General features: G+C 44.5%; 1 long non-coding RNA gene across 1 annotated transcript; it reads right to left on the bottom strand.

Annotated features, from left to right (window-relative positions):
• Nucleotides 1-2793: 2793 nt before the first annotated feature.
• LOC109366753 lies at nucleotides 2794-8457 on the bottom strand. The gene is made up of 3 exons (XR_002113313.2): nucleotides 8334-8457; nucleotides 6768-7052; nucleotides 2794-2876 (listed from the first exon to the last, which is right to left on the bottom strand). It is a non-coding gene; the product is annotated as an uncharacterized LOC109366753 (long non-coding RNA).
• Nucleotides 8458-13771: the final 5314 nt, after the last annotated feature.

Raw genomic sequence — 13771 nt, 5'->3', positions numbered from 1 at the left:
TTCCCGTCCCGTCCCCGCGGCAGCGTTTGTCCGTTCGCCACGCAAAGGATCGGCGCTTTTCGATTGCTTTAGGAAAACGCCTGTCTGTGTATTACCGACGCATCGAATTTATTGCTAATTACGACGACATCGGGATCGGAAAGTCCCAAAAGACGCTTATGACCGGGCGGCTGCACTGTTGCCGACCCATCGCCACCGTCGGTGTGTTGTAAAAAGGGTCAGAGATGAGTGCATTTGAAGGTGCGAACTGCTCTGTTTCAGCCCGGATTGGATGGATGTGAACGCAGCCGGGCGTGCTTAGGGGCTGGCTTTGCGCACTGTCATCAGTTCCTACGTTTATCACCGTCGATGATAAAACTCAGGGAAGAAATTAAAGCTTTAGCACAGCGCGGTGCCTGAGTAGGTGGGAGTCATCCCGATGGCTCTGCTTTTCTTTTCAGCATTCGTAAAATTGGCAGGGTGTAACCGGTCCTCACGAGTTGGACTGGGTTGTCCCCTCCAACTCCATGGTTCTATGGCTTTAAATCCACGCGCTGGAATCTGCACAGTGGCTGTTTCCAAGGGGAAACAAACAAACAAACAAACAAACAAACAAACAAAACGTAGGCATCTTTGATGAGCCCTGAGTGTAACAGCATCAGCTGTGTACCAAAACGCCTCCGGGGGTTTGTAAGCAGGACTGCATCTGGGTCCTGCACTGAGCTGCTATTCAGAACGACCAAACAGAAGCTGAGCCACGCACAAGTGCAATATCTAGCTGTGAAATAACGCAATTTAAAAATAAAATAAAAAACAAATTAAAAAAGCTTTTACTTATTAGAGATTTGTGCGCATTACTTGCTTTTGCTGCAGCCCTGCAGAAATGTGCACATTCTGTGGGACAGGGTGGCTGCTCCCTGTGTTTCACACTGGGCTTTGTCAGGTTACAACACCGCTGTGGTGAAGGTGCCAGGCAGCTGCATGGGCACTGAGGCTGTGCAGGAGGATGGGGATAGACAGAGGGAAGTGAGGTGGCAGCAAAGGTTCACACTGATGTTCTGTTCTTACATACTACGTAGGGCAATGCTCTCTCAAGTGGATGTATTTCAGCCCAAACCTAGACTCCAAGCTGTACCCTTCAGGTTCTCCCTACAGAAGCAGGCACTGCTCAACTCCCAGACCTTGCCTCTAGCTGTGCTCCATTTTCGTATCTCCTCAGTTTGGCTTTTGATAGCTTCAACAGGATTGTTGAATGACATTTCCTTCGGTGGGGCTTTTCCAAACAAATTAGCTTCATCTCTGCTTGCAAGAAATACAAAAACATATTTTTCTGGTGCTTGCCTGGAACCATGCGTGCCTGAGAGGTCCAGTGGGCAACACCTCTTCCACAGCATTTCCTTTAATACACCCATAGAGGAGGAACTAATGGCTGGGAGCTGTGCCTACGAGAAAGCTAAAAACATTCTGTACAAAAATACACTGACTGAAGCCAAGCGTTTGGGCTGTAGGAGCACAGAACTGACTTGGGTGCATCTGCAGAGGGGATCAGAAGGCAAATAGTTCGATCTGAGCTGGAAAGGGAGCACAGAGGGATGGGGCAATGGGCCCCTCACTCAGCAGAAGGAGGGGGAGCTGCCATGGGTTCATCCCACTCTTTGCACGAAGGCAGAATCCAGCAGCCCTACAGCTGCACGTTGCTTAAAGGAACAGCAGTACATCTCCATTGTGGTATTTAATGTTACAAGGTTCCCAGTATCTGTCAGTGAATGTCAAAAATAGGCTGTTTAATGGACTAAATTATTTTATCAGCCCTCCTTTTGGAAGGGAGAATCCTGCTGAGTAAAGCACAAGAAGTCAATAAAGCCTCACCACTGAGGACCTGGCTGCAATGGGAGTTTGCTGGAGAAGGGCCCGTAAGAATTGACCTATTTAATTAAAATGTGACAGCATGCATTTTCCTTTACATCACTACACCCTGGTGTCAGCCTTAGGGTCACAGATCTGTTGCAGCTGAGCAAAGTGTCCCATCTTGGGTCCCTCCTCTTGGTTAAAAAGAAAGCAAAAAGATGCTCTTAGGGAAATGTGTTAATGATTAAAAATAAACGTAATGGTCTAAATGAACACTACTGACAGTATTAAAAAGGATGGTTTAATTATGTTGGTTGATGTCAGTTAATCATTTTGGGGCCATCCAGATCTAAACCGGGGTAATTTATTGACTGCAATAAAAACTGGACATGTGCCATATTATTCAAGAAAAACAATACACTGCAAAAACAATACGGAGAAGAGGTAATTTGTACAGAGTTCATGAGACAATTATATATCATCTAAGCACAAAACTGACTCACTATGCCCTTGGCTCCATTTATTAGGAAAGGTTTGAAGGATGTGCTGAACATACTGAGAGTCCAGGAATTTTAACTGAAATCCTGCCTGTACGCCCAGGTAGGCACCCAGGGATTGGTGTGACCCAGCTCACAGACCAGGGAAGCGTTCCTGGATTCAGGACTTAGGACACTGCTTCATTATTCGGTGCTGTTTTGCTGAGGAGTGCCTTGAAATTCGATCAATAATATCATTGGAAAACTTTGATGAAGAATTCAAGACCAAACCAAACCAAACCAAACCAAACCAAACCAAAACAAAACAAAACAAAACAAACCCAACCATTTAAATAATTAATTACTGGTTTGAAACCCTGATGGCAGTCTGAAAGCTGCCTGAATGTTACCTGCTTCTCTGGCACTTCTGCTGGTGCAGAGCTTCTCTGGAGCAGTCCGGAGGGGACACCTGTATGTGAGCAGATGCGTTCCTTGTTCAAACAGAGCAAATTGCTGCAGTGCCTGAACTGTAGTGTGGAAGTTGGGCTGTGCCCATCAAAGTCCAGAAATGACCTGGACAAAAACAAAAGCAAGTTGCTGAATTATTCTTCAAATTGCCAAGTCATATCTGCACTGCAGCCTTCTAAACTATTGTTGGATGCTTTTCCTTGAACTTTTCAAGCTATTTAAGGAATGTACAAATATTTTCTTTGTTGATTATGTAAAAAATTTCATTAAATGAAGCTTTTTTCTCCCCTATTTGCATCTCTTCTGATGTTTCTTACTCTGTTTATTGTGCATTTTGTGTTTGAATAGATTTCAGTGGGTGATGTCTAGCCACACTACCACAAACTGTGGAGGAGGTTAATGGTTATAATGAATATTCATTTATAAAACGGGGAAAACCTCAGTGCCTCTTTATTTGTTTCTATTAATAATAATTCTGGCTGGCCTACAATACGTTTTAAAACTAAGGCAATGAGAATCGAGGAGCAAACATTGAGTTTGGGAGACCTGGGTCTGACTTTAACCCATGTGGGGTCTGGATGTTGGAAAGTCCTTCTGCAGCATGTTGGCTTTAGTGCTGTGCTGTGAAGCAGCCCTCTCTGGCAGCCTCGAGGGTCCCTCCTGCCCAGAGGAGCCGTGCTGGTGCCAGCCCTGCAATCACTGCCTTCCCGTCACGTTAATGGAATTCCACGTGGGACCACACCGGGAGAAAGACCACTGAAGCGGTTACATTTAAAAATATCTCCCTCTCTCTTCCTCCTGCAAGAGGTTTATTTTTAACTTCCACTACTTCAGCGCTCTGGTTTGAGCACTGTCCTACACACAGCTGTTTTGGCACCGCTGAGGAGGTGACAACTGTGGGACAGAGGTGGCAACCGGCATCTGGGGCAGGGGCTGGCTGGGACTACGGTGTGATAGTTCATTGTATGGGCTTAAACTTTGCCTTTCCTGGCTCTTCTTATAGCCATGTAGCATCTCTGCTGCAAATCCCTGGTACAGAAGTGCCTCAGCATTGTTGTTTCCTTATCCCAAACCAGCTCATTTACACAAGAGATTTCCCAGAATCATAGGATCATAGAATATCCCCAGTTGGAAGGGACCCATAAAAATCATTGAGTCCAACTCCTATTTGCAGTCACACAAGTTTTATTGTGGAAAAACACAGTGTAGGCAACGCCTCAGCCAAATCATGAGGCTTGTGTCCCTAAAGACATTCGTTAGGTGGCTAATATTCGGTCAGTGACAGGCTTAAATGGACAGGGTTAGTGTCAGGCGTTTGGTTGGAGGCAGTGCCCTGGCCATGGGGCAGCAGTCTCCCATGCTCCCCAGCTGCAATTCCTTGCAGGTCTCTGATCACAGCCCTACTTATTTTGCTTACAAAGGATTAAGCTGCATATGTGATTCAGGACTGAGTAAGAACTTCTCCCAGGTCACTTTGGCTGGGATTTAGGGTTCTTCCATCTTTTCTTAAAGCCATGAGTCACTTGCTGAAATCTCTCTGGCCTTCATTCTTATCTCTCCAGCTTCCTGCCATTCCGTGGACCTCAGGTGACAATGGTTCTTTGATTGCTTCTGTCCTCTGTCTGTGATTTTTGTCTCTTGACTAAAAAGCTACAGCCTAGTTCAAATTGTTGTATATAGCTTTGCAAGCACTCGAGTGAACTTGCATAGCCTTTAACATGCAGGAAGTCAGATAAAATCTAATCTTCTCCACATTAGGGTAAAACTGTGTCCCTGTCTGCTCTATAGAAGACAGCACGTTGCATACTATAACCCATCCTACAACTCCAATGATTAAATGCAATCATCCAACTTGTTCATGTGACAGCATCACAACATGACCTCATCCAGCACCCAGAGGTGCAAGAATTGCAGGAAGCTGTGATTCACGTGGCTTTGGAGCTCTCCATTAGTGCCTCAGGTATCTCACCTTTCACATGGAATCTGGATTTTGAGCCTACACCATCAGTTCATCAGTTGACATGTCTCATTCCAGTCTTGATCTAGACTAGGGACACATGAACTCTGCTTTCACTAGATTCAAGACTTCAATATCAATTTTTTTTTTAATAAGACTTTGCTTGCCTGCACATGCTTGTTTCTTTTTTCTGATCCACATGCACTTTTCCAGTTCTCCCTCAGATCTGTCTATTATTGTAATGCAAATAAATTGAAAACAAGATAGTGTCATGATGGCTCTAATGGAGCTTTTCCATGGCACTCTACTTTTTCTTAATGGCGTAAGAAAAATACCTAATGAAAAGTCAACTTTGAAAATGATCTGGCTCATTAAAGCATGATTTTGTGATGAAATTTTCCCAAGAGGTGGCTCAAGCTTGGCTGGAGTGAGTGTATCATGAAGACCTGCAGTCCTTCCTGAGAATCACATGAGGAGGGAACACGCTCACTGTTTTCAGTGACTCTACCTCCACTGATTATCTGCTATCTGTTCACCTGTGAATCTCATTCATGTATTTTCTGTCCTCATTCCCCAGAGGTGTAGCTTCAAAAAACCCACCCAGAGCATACAGAATCTACACGGTTCCTCTGGAAACCATGATATGGTATAGAGGCAATTTTTTAAAAATGGTGTATTTTCCTAGTGACCCTTACACAGCCACCAAATTGACAGTTCTTTCAGAGGTGATTGGCATTCCTCTCAAAAAACTATTGCCACAGTCAGCCAAAATCCTAAGGGAAAAAAGAGAAGGGCTAACAGGTAACTGATCCATTTTGGAGCTGACATGTTGTGACCCAAGGCATGCTTTTATATGAAAGGCAAAGAATCAGGTTCCTTCCCAGGTGAGGAGCAATATGATGGCTTAAATGTGGAAGGTTAAAAGATGTGCGGCATGCAGATGCTGCCTGCACAGAAAGCATACCCAAGAAGAGGACTGATCTCGCTCAGCCGTAGTGGAAGGTTACAAGTTGCTGGATGAGTGATACTGAGTTGGTGCTCCCTTTCCTGGCTGTAGTTTATTTATAAGAGGAGAAAGAAGGAAAACTCATGGAATAATGAAGATGAATGTGATAAACATACCTGAGCCTGTCTACTTGTTTTAGTGACTAATTCCACTGGAGGAATCCTGCGAGGCTTTAAGAAATTCTTAGTGATGAAGATTTATGAAGCCCTTTTAAAAACTTCATTAAAGGGTCAGAGAGATTTAAGTGGCCTTGTGAGCTCCGCACTGAGCCAAGAGATTCACTCAGCAGAAGTTCAGCCAAAACAGTGCGGGAAGAGATGCCGTGGATGGACTGCCTTGTGCGCTGGGCTAGGGATGGTGCTGCCCATGTACCATATAGGGCTGCCACACCTGAGGTGGTCAAAGGAAGCTGTTTTGTAAAAGGAGTTATTATGAATGGGTGCAGGCTGGTGCCTTACATTGGTAAGTGTGCCAAGTCTGCATACATGGTGTCACTGCTCCAGTGCCTCTCTTTGTTCAGCTTCCCTCCATTTGTTTAAAACTCGATAAAGTGTTTTTGCAGTTTGGATGAAATGTACATTCCTCCTTCTGACAACATCTGCCCAAATCCCTTCAAACCATGGCACAGAATCTTACTCTCCATCCTGATGCCCCCCCAAGCAGTTGTTTAGGAGTGTAATTATTTAGATATAAATAGCAGTGCTCATTAAGCTGGCAATCACTCCCAGCTATGAACATATAAATCAAGTTGGCTTGTTTGTGTTTTTGAGAGAGAGGAGGTGGCAGTGGTAGGTGGAAGGGGAAAGTTCCCGGATAATACTGTTATCACTCCTCGTCTCACCATGAGCAGGGAGCATTTCATCTGTGCCCTGCAGATCTTTTCCCATCTTCATCCCATCACTGCTGATGTGGCGCATCATGTCAGGCATGCGAGAGTGGTTTGTGGACTTACAAATAGGGTCAGCTCCCCTAACTGCACTCTTTTGTAGATGTTCTGCAGAATGAGCTTTGGTAGGAAACAGACTTTGCTTACCTTGATGGAGAGAGAGATGGAGGCTGTTCTGGCAGAGCTGCAGGTTGAGCCACCATTCCATTTGCTTGCTGAATATGTTTGGCCCCTAGAAAGGAGTAACGATGGAGCAGATGTTGTGGTTGTGAGCTGTTACACAGCCCACTGTAAACCAAAGTACCAAATCTTCTCTGGAAGATCTGTTTCAGCTTGATTGCCCTCCTGCAGCAGACATCTTCACTAGGAGGCTTGTAGTGCATTGTGTTGTATGTTAGATGAACGATGAGAAGTGTTACACAGCCTTGGTGCCTAAGGATGAAGGAAGGAGGATAAAAAGAGAAAGATAGTAGAGGATGGAGAAATGGAGAAACCTGAGAAAACTGCAGTAAGAGAACCATTGGACAAAGCCATCCAAGACCCACTTCTCCTCATGACCCCAGCACGCAGAGAAGCCTACCGAAAAAGGTGTATGAAGTGATACCTATACTGTATTTGTTTAATCCTATCCCCAGCCTCTTAAATACCTTCAACTCAAAATGTCTTCAACAAGTGTGGAAGGGAGCTCCTGAGTTTTAGCAGTGCATTATTGGAAGGAGAATCTCATATAGGAGTCAGTCCTCTCCATTTCAGGAGAGCTTGTTCATACTAGCTGTCATTAAGGAATGCACTTTTTACACTTGTGAAGCAAAGCTAAACTCTTTCAAACAATTGCTCCACAATTGGGTTCCTTGGAGGACTGGCTCTAGCCCAGGGCATCTTCCAGTAAGGGTCTAATTTATGATTGATGCTACAGGCAATGCCCAGCCAACCATCCGGCACAGTTAACATCCTCTGGAAGCACAGCATTGGCTATAGAATTTCCAAAGCAAGCCATAATAACACTTCCTAAGTAGTTATTCCATAACAGTTTGCAGCCCAGAAGGCCAAGTGTGTTCTGGGCTGCATCAAAAGAGGGGTAGCCAGCAGGAAGAGAGAGGGGATTGTCCTCCTCTATTCTGCCCTTTTAAGACCCCATCTGGATTACTGTGTCCAGGCCTGGGGCCTCCAACACAGGAAGGATGTGGAGCTATTGGATTGGGTCCAGAGGAGGGCCACTAAGATGATCAGAGAGCTGGAAAACCTCTCCTATGAAGAAAGGTTGAGGGAGTTGTTTAGAGAAGAGAAGGCTCCATCAGATCAAATTGCAGCTTTCCAGTACTTGGAGGGAGCTTATGAACAGAAGAGGGACTGACTTTTTACAGTCTGTTACTAATAGGACAAGAGGGAATGGCTTGAAACTAAAAGACAGGAGATCTAGGTTAGATGTTAGGAGAAAATTCTTTGCTCAGAGGGCGGTGAGGCGCTGGCACAGCTGCCCATGTAAGCTGTGGTGCCCCATCCTGGAGGTGCTCAAGGCCAGGTTGGATGGGGGCCCTGGGCAGCTGAGCTGCTGGGGGGCAGCCCTGCCCATGGCACGGGGTGGGACCACGTGGGCTTTAGGGTCCCTTTCAACCCAAACCATTCTGTGATTCTATTAATAAACAACATAAAGAAGTTTAACCACCGCTAAGTACATCTTGCAGCAATTCTTAGAGGAGCAAAGGGCCTTACCTACTATCTTCATTTGAATACAGTCATTTCTGGAGCACGTCTGCATTCCAGAAGCTAGCAAGAAAGGATGGAGGCGTCCTCTCGTATGCAGGAGCACGGAGAGATTTGCAAGTGAACCAGTTACTGCTCACAGGAAGGAGAAGGCTCCCTCATGACAGTGAGTCATGAGATCCCAGCATTGACAAGGAGAACTATTAGAGAAGGGCCAATTGCATAATATTGCAAGGAGGAGCAATTAAGTGTCTTCACTGATACAAGCTTTGCATGAGCCCCATGCTACAAATAGCAACTTCATTCAGGCCATTCCAATGACACACCATAGATAGGAAGAGCCAAGATAACAATGTTTTGTGATTGCATTTTGGGAAACATAAGACCAGGAATTCTTCCAGAGTGGAAAGCCCTTTTTCCTCACTGAAGACTTTGTTTTGATTTAAAGCCCTGTTGAGTAGGCACCATTGCTACATTTTTAAGATACTTTTTTATTGCTCCCTGGATTGTAGGGCACAGGGAGATTTTGTCAGTAGAACAAAGGCTCTTCTGAGGCATACGCAAGATGAGTGGAACGAATCTGCTCCATGCCTCTCATAAACACATGGTTAGCTTATTTTATTTAGCTGCCTCTACACCAGCATCAATGCTCTCCTATTCCCAATGGGGACATAGTGACAATGGTGTCCCAAAGAGTGGCACACCTGAGGCTCCAGGCTGGCTGCTTGGCAGATGCTGCATGGCTCAACCAGGAGAGAAAAGCTGTCCTGGGGCTGCTGGTTATTACAGGGCTAAGTCACTCTCACAGGCAACTGCTTACCTGGGTGAGTCAGGAGAACAGAACCCGCAGGTTGTAAGAGCACCCAGAGGGCTAGCAACAGCTCCAGAAAATAAATTTGCAGTGAAGTGTACCTTAGTCCTTTATTTGGAGCCATACTCACAGCCTGCCAAAGTAGGAAACATCTGAGGTGGCCTATTTTCCATTGTTTTCTTCTTCTTTTTTTTTTTTCCATTTTCCACATGCAAAACAATGCAAGTTGTCCTAAAGTTATTTAGAGGCTTGTGCTGATCTCCAATTAGCACTCCTAAAGCTTCTGCTTGCTTCAGGTTTTGGAGGGAAACAAAAGATAAAATGGAGCAGAACTTTTCCATGAGCCAGCAGGAGCCTGGCCAGCATTTGACTTTTTATATCTAGTTTCCTCGACTAATTTAGTCACATAAAATTAGCAGCCTCAAAAAGGAAAGTGTAAGTGCGTTCAGCCTGTTTTACCCCCAGAGTGGGTTGTGTTTTCCAGCAGATTCCACCAGCAAGGCCTGTACTTCTGTGAAGTATCAAAATATATTTTTTTCTTCTTCTTCTCTTTGGTGAGGTTTTAGAAACAAGCGTGAAGCAATGTTTGTTGCACAAACCCTCTTCTTTGAGGCTTTGGTTGCTCTCAGGATACCTGGGGGCTGCCATATTCCCTTTCTGAAGAGGGGAAGAAGAACATTGCCCTTTCCTTTCCTTTCCACCCGATAAAAAGCCATAGGCAACCGCAAGGCTGTCACTCTGCACCGCTGCCATCAGATTTCTCTGAGAGCTTTTCCTGTAGGAAAACCACCAGGAAAAGCCACCAGTGCCAGACATATGGAAAAAAAAGGGCTCTGAAATCACTCCCTGTAAAGCACCTCTGCGCTCCTGCAGATGGGCTGTCATCTGTGTCTGCCAGGGGACAGTGGAGTCTGAGGGGGAAACGTTACATTCCTCAAATAAATGATTCATTGAAAATCACCATCTGGCTCTGTAAAACAATTCACTATCAATGTTTTGCCTCAAACTTAGTCATGAAACCAACAGGAGTTAAAAAAGACTCAACAACGAACCCCTTCAGCAATTAAACCTCGCCAATAAACAGTGTCGAACGCTGGAAAGAAGCTTTATTTCTAGAAATGATGCGAGCTGTGGAAAATATAAACTGTGTCTTCCCTGCAGACACAGCCAAAACTAATCAAAATACTCCTAGCAACAAAAAGGAAATACCTCTAACTGTGATAAGGAATATGAATGTAGTTCTTTTACATCTCCGCTAGCTCATAACAATATGATGGACTGGTGGCACCGTTCTCGGCACTGAGATTAATAGCTAGGCAGGAGCTGAGAAGGAGAAAGTGAACTTTCAGTTTTCTTTCCGATGGCTAATTAAAAAGGCCATATCTGGGAGGAAACATTGTGGAAATGAGAGCTATTTGGATGTCCCTTCCCCCGTATACTATCACTCCGCTTTGTCAAGAATGCTTTATTAATGCTAATCTCATCCCTGTGCTTTGACAGAAGTTACAGTTTCCTTCCTTTGCAACCGCTAAGTCTGAATTCTATTATGGGTTTTGTTTTATGGGAGCATTATTATTTTACTAAATTACCTCATCTTCTGGGAACAAACCTAACCTTGAACTACAGAGCTAAATGGCTTTTTAATGATGCAAGTCTGTTTGGAAATTGTACTTTGATGACTCTAAATTTTCTTCCTTCTCCATGTTTAGTTATGTGCAACAAACACAAAAAGTGACTCATTTCTGCAGTCTTTCTCGATTCCCTATTTTAATATCAAGTTGCTGCATTTATTAGGGTTAAAATGAGTGGGAACAAACATTCTTTGCCCAGGAAGGTGGTAAGTCACCATCCCTGGAGGTGTTAAAGAACCATGTGGATGTGGCACTGAGGGTCGTGGGTAGCAGGCATAGAACCCATCTTCAGGAACATGGGAAATCACATCAACATCGGTATTTAAATGTTTAAATTCTAAAATGACTTAAATGTTACTCCTAAGTGTGCTCTGTGATGGAGCCTTCTTGTACTGCCATGACAGTCAGTGAGGGAGAATCTGTGGGAAGCAGTGTTAAACTGCCACTGACCCAAATGAGGATGATTGGATCCACGGTTTGCAGCCAGATCAAATTAATGTATTTTTATAGAATGCCCTATGGCATGGTGGATCTCTCTGATCCTGGAAAAATTAGGTTTTGCCCACGGGGTACAGAAGCACAGTGCAAGGCTAGTTGCTGAGATCTGATGTACACTAGAGTAATCACGGCCTTGTTTCCTGTTTGATTCCCTCCCAAATGCCTGCAAGTCACTGCAAACCCACAAAAAAGATTTCTTGACTCTAGAAAAATGTATGTCTCTGTTTAGGGTGTGTGCAGTTGGGGTACTTCTGAAGCTGCATTGCCAAGAGGTCACCTTTGGGCTAAGCTGGGGGCAGTGTTTTTTGTTTGTGTCAGACTTGAGTGGGAAGAAATTTATGAAAACCAAAAAGAAAGATGCTGCTTGCTAATGGGGTAGCTGCACTGCAATGACCTATCTGTTAAGGAACACTGTCAAAGCCGGCAAGCTTCATTCCACATCTGATGCAGAAAATATCTGTATCTTCCTGCAGCAGAAAGGGCGCTGCCTTGCTTCCCTTCCCCGTCAATTCACCAGACCCACAAGAACAGGTACAGCCCATCTCATACTCCTTGGGGACACTTAGCATCTCCCCACCTGCTGCATGTGTGCACCCAGCTGTCCCTTGCATGCTGTCTTGGGAATATGATTCATCATTTCATATTTGGACATTAGGGAACAAGTAGCAATGAGGCTGAGCCCCCTGAAAGCCAATGTGGTATTCTCAACCACTGTCTCTGAAGAATAAGGTCCCTTCTCTGGCCCCAGATGGATGTGTAGCTTGACACAATGAGGAAATGAGTTTGCTGAAAGAAGTTGTAATTGGTTGCAATGAATTGTTCTGGGGGATACAGGCAGACCTTGCTCATGTCAAACTTACAGTTCTGCCCCACACTGCAGAGGAATTAAAAGCAGGGTTGTCGTGAGCATGTCACTTACAGCACAGCTTTCATTCTACATTCTGTACTGTAGGAAACAGTCTTGGTACATATGGAAACAGTCTCTAACAACAGTCTCATAACTGGCACTAGGTATTTCATCTGTTAGATATCCGGAATCTGCTAAAACTGTTCTGAAGAGAAGCCAGCAGATCTGGTGTCTTGTTTGTTGCTCCTCAGAAGCTACAAAACCGCTTCCTAGGCTTTGCGCTGAAGTTAATGAGGAGCCTCTTTCCCCGAGTACTACCATCAGATGACATACTCTTCTAACATCATTCACACAAATCACTCCATGTGATTATTAGGTGCTGGAGTAGGTCCAAAGAAAGGCAACAGGTCTTGTGAAGGGCTTGGAGAATATGCCCTATGAGGAGAGACTGAAGGAACTGGGGCTGTTTAGTCTGGGGAAGAGAAGGCTGAGGGAAGACCTTATTGCTCCCTTCCAATATTTGAAAGGTGCTTACAGCAAGAACAGGGTTAGTCTCTTCTCATTGGTGACAGGTGACAGGATGAGGGGAAATGACCTTAAGTTGCACCAGGGTAAGTTTATGTTGGATATCAGGAAAAACTTCAGGAAAAACTCAGCCCACCGTGCTAGTGCAGTCCCCATATCTCTCCAATGAGAGGTTAGAAACGGGTTCTAGTATCACACATTTATGATATTCCTTGGAATTTCAGTTGACTGACAAGGTCCTGCTGTGCTACTAAACCTAACCAACTAATCTTTGTATTGTGTTAAGCCTTGACTAGATTTTTTTTTCATTGATATTTTTTTCCGAATGGGAATGCAAACAGCTGAAGCACAGTAAGAAAACATGAAAATAGATTTCTAGGAATGTAACCAAAAGGGCTTTATCAGCAGGACAAGTTGCTTATCAAAAACTATTTTAGGAGCATGAGGAAATGAAACTTTGAAGAGAGATTTCCAAAAGGGAAGATTTACTGAGGAGCTGAAGGTTCAAAGCAGGATGACAGAATGGCTACCAGGAAACCTTCTCTGCACCTGTTTCTCCACCAGCTGCCTAACTGTACTCCCCCTCCTTTCTGCTGGCAGCTGAATGAGTGAGGTCTGCATCTTCTTTTGTGCTAATCCACTTCACCGCCTGTCTGGAAATGTTTGTCTGTTCCCATCCTCCTCTCAAGCAGAGATATAAGATACAGATTCTGATTTTAATGTCCAGCTGTGCACAAGAGACTTTGTATAAATCCAAGTCACACACTCTAAAAACAGAGTATAAACATGACTCGTTTTCCCTTCTGTACAAGGAGAAAGCAGTAGATCTGATGTAGTGAACTGGATGATCTTAATAGTCTTTTCCAGCCCAATGATTTTATGACTCTATGATATTACCAAAGGGAACTTCAGACTCCTTAGCCTGGGAGCTGCTTCCTTCAGATGTTATGCATGGCATTCAATGGAAAGGGATCCACCTCAGTTTGAACTTATGGCTGATGTTATACTTTAATGGTGCCTGAAGCACATGTACTGTAGCTGTCACTACTCGAGCCCATCAGTGCAAACACACTATGAATCAAGGCCTTTTCATGCACAGGGATGAAGCGTAGTCTTTCCCAGTACCACTGCTTTG

The sequence above is a fragment of the Meleagris gallopavo genome, chromosome 3 (genome assembly GCF_000146605.3).
Source record: "Meleagris gallopavo isolate NT-WF06-2002-E0010 breed Aviagen turkey brand Nicholas breeding stock chromosome 3, Turkey_5.1, whole genome shotgun sequence".
In the NCBI taxonomy this organism is placed as follows: Eukaryota; Metazoa; Chordata; class Aves; order Galliformes; family Phasianidae; genus Meleagris; species Meleagris gallopavo.
Note: the sequence above shows the minus strand (reverse complement) of the source record. Positions and strands in the feature narration are given on the sequence as shown.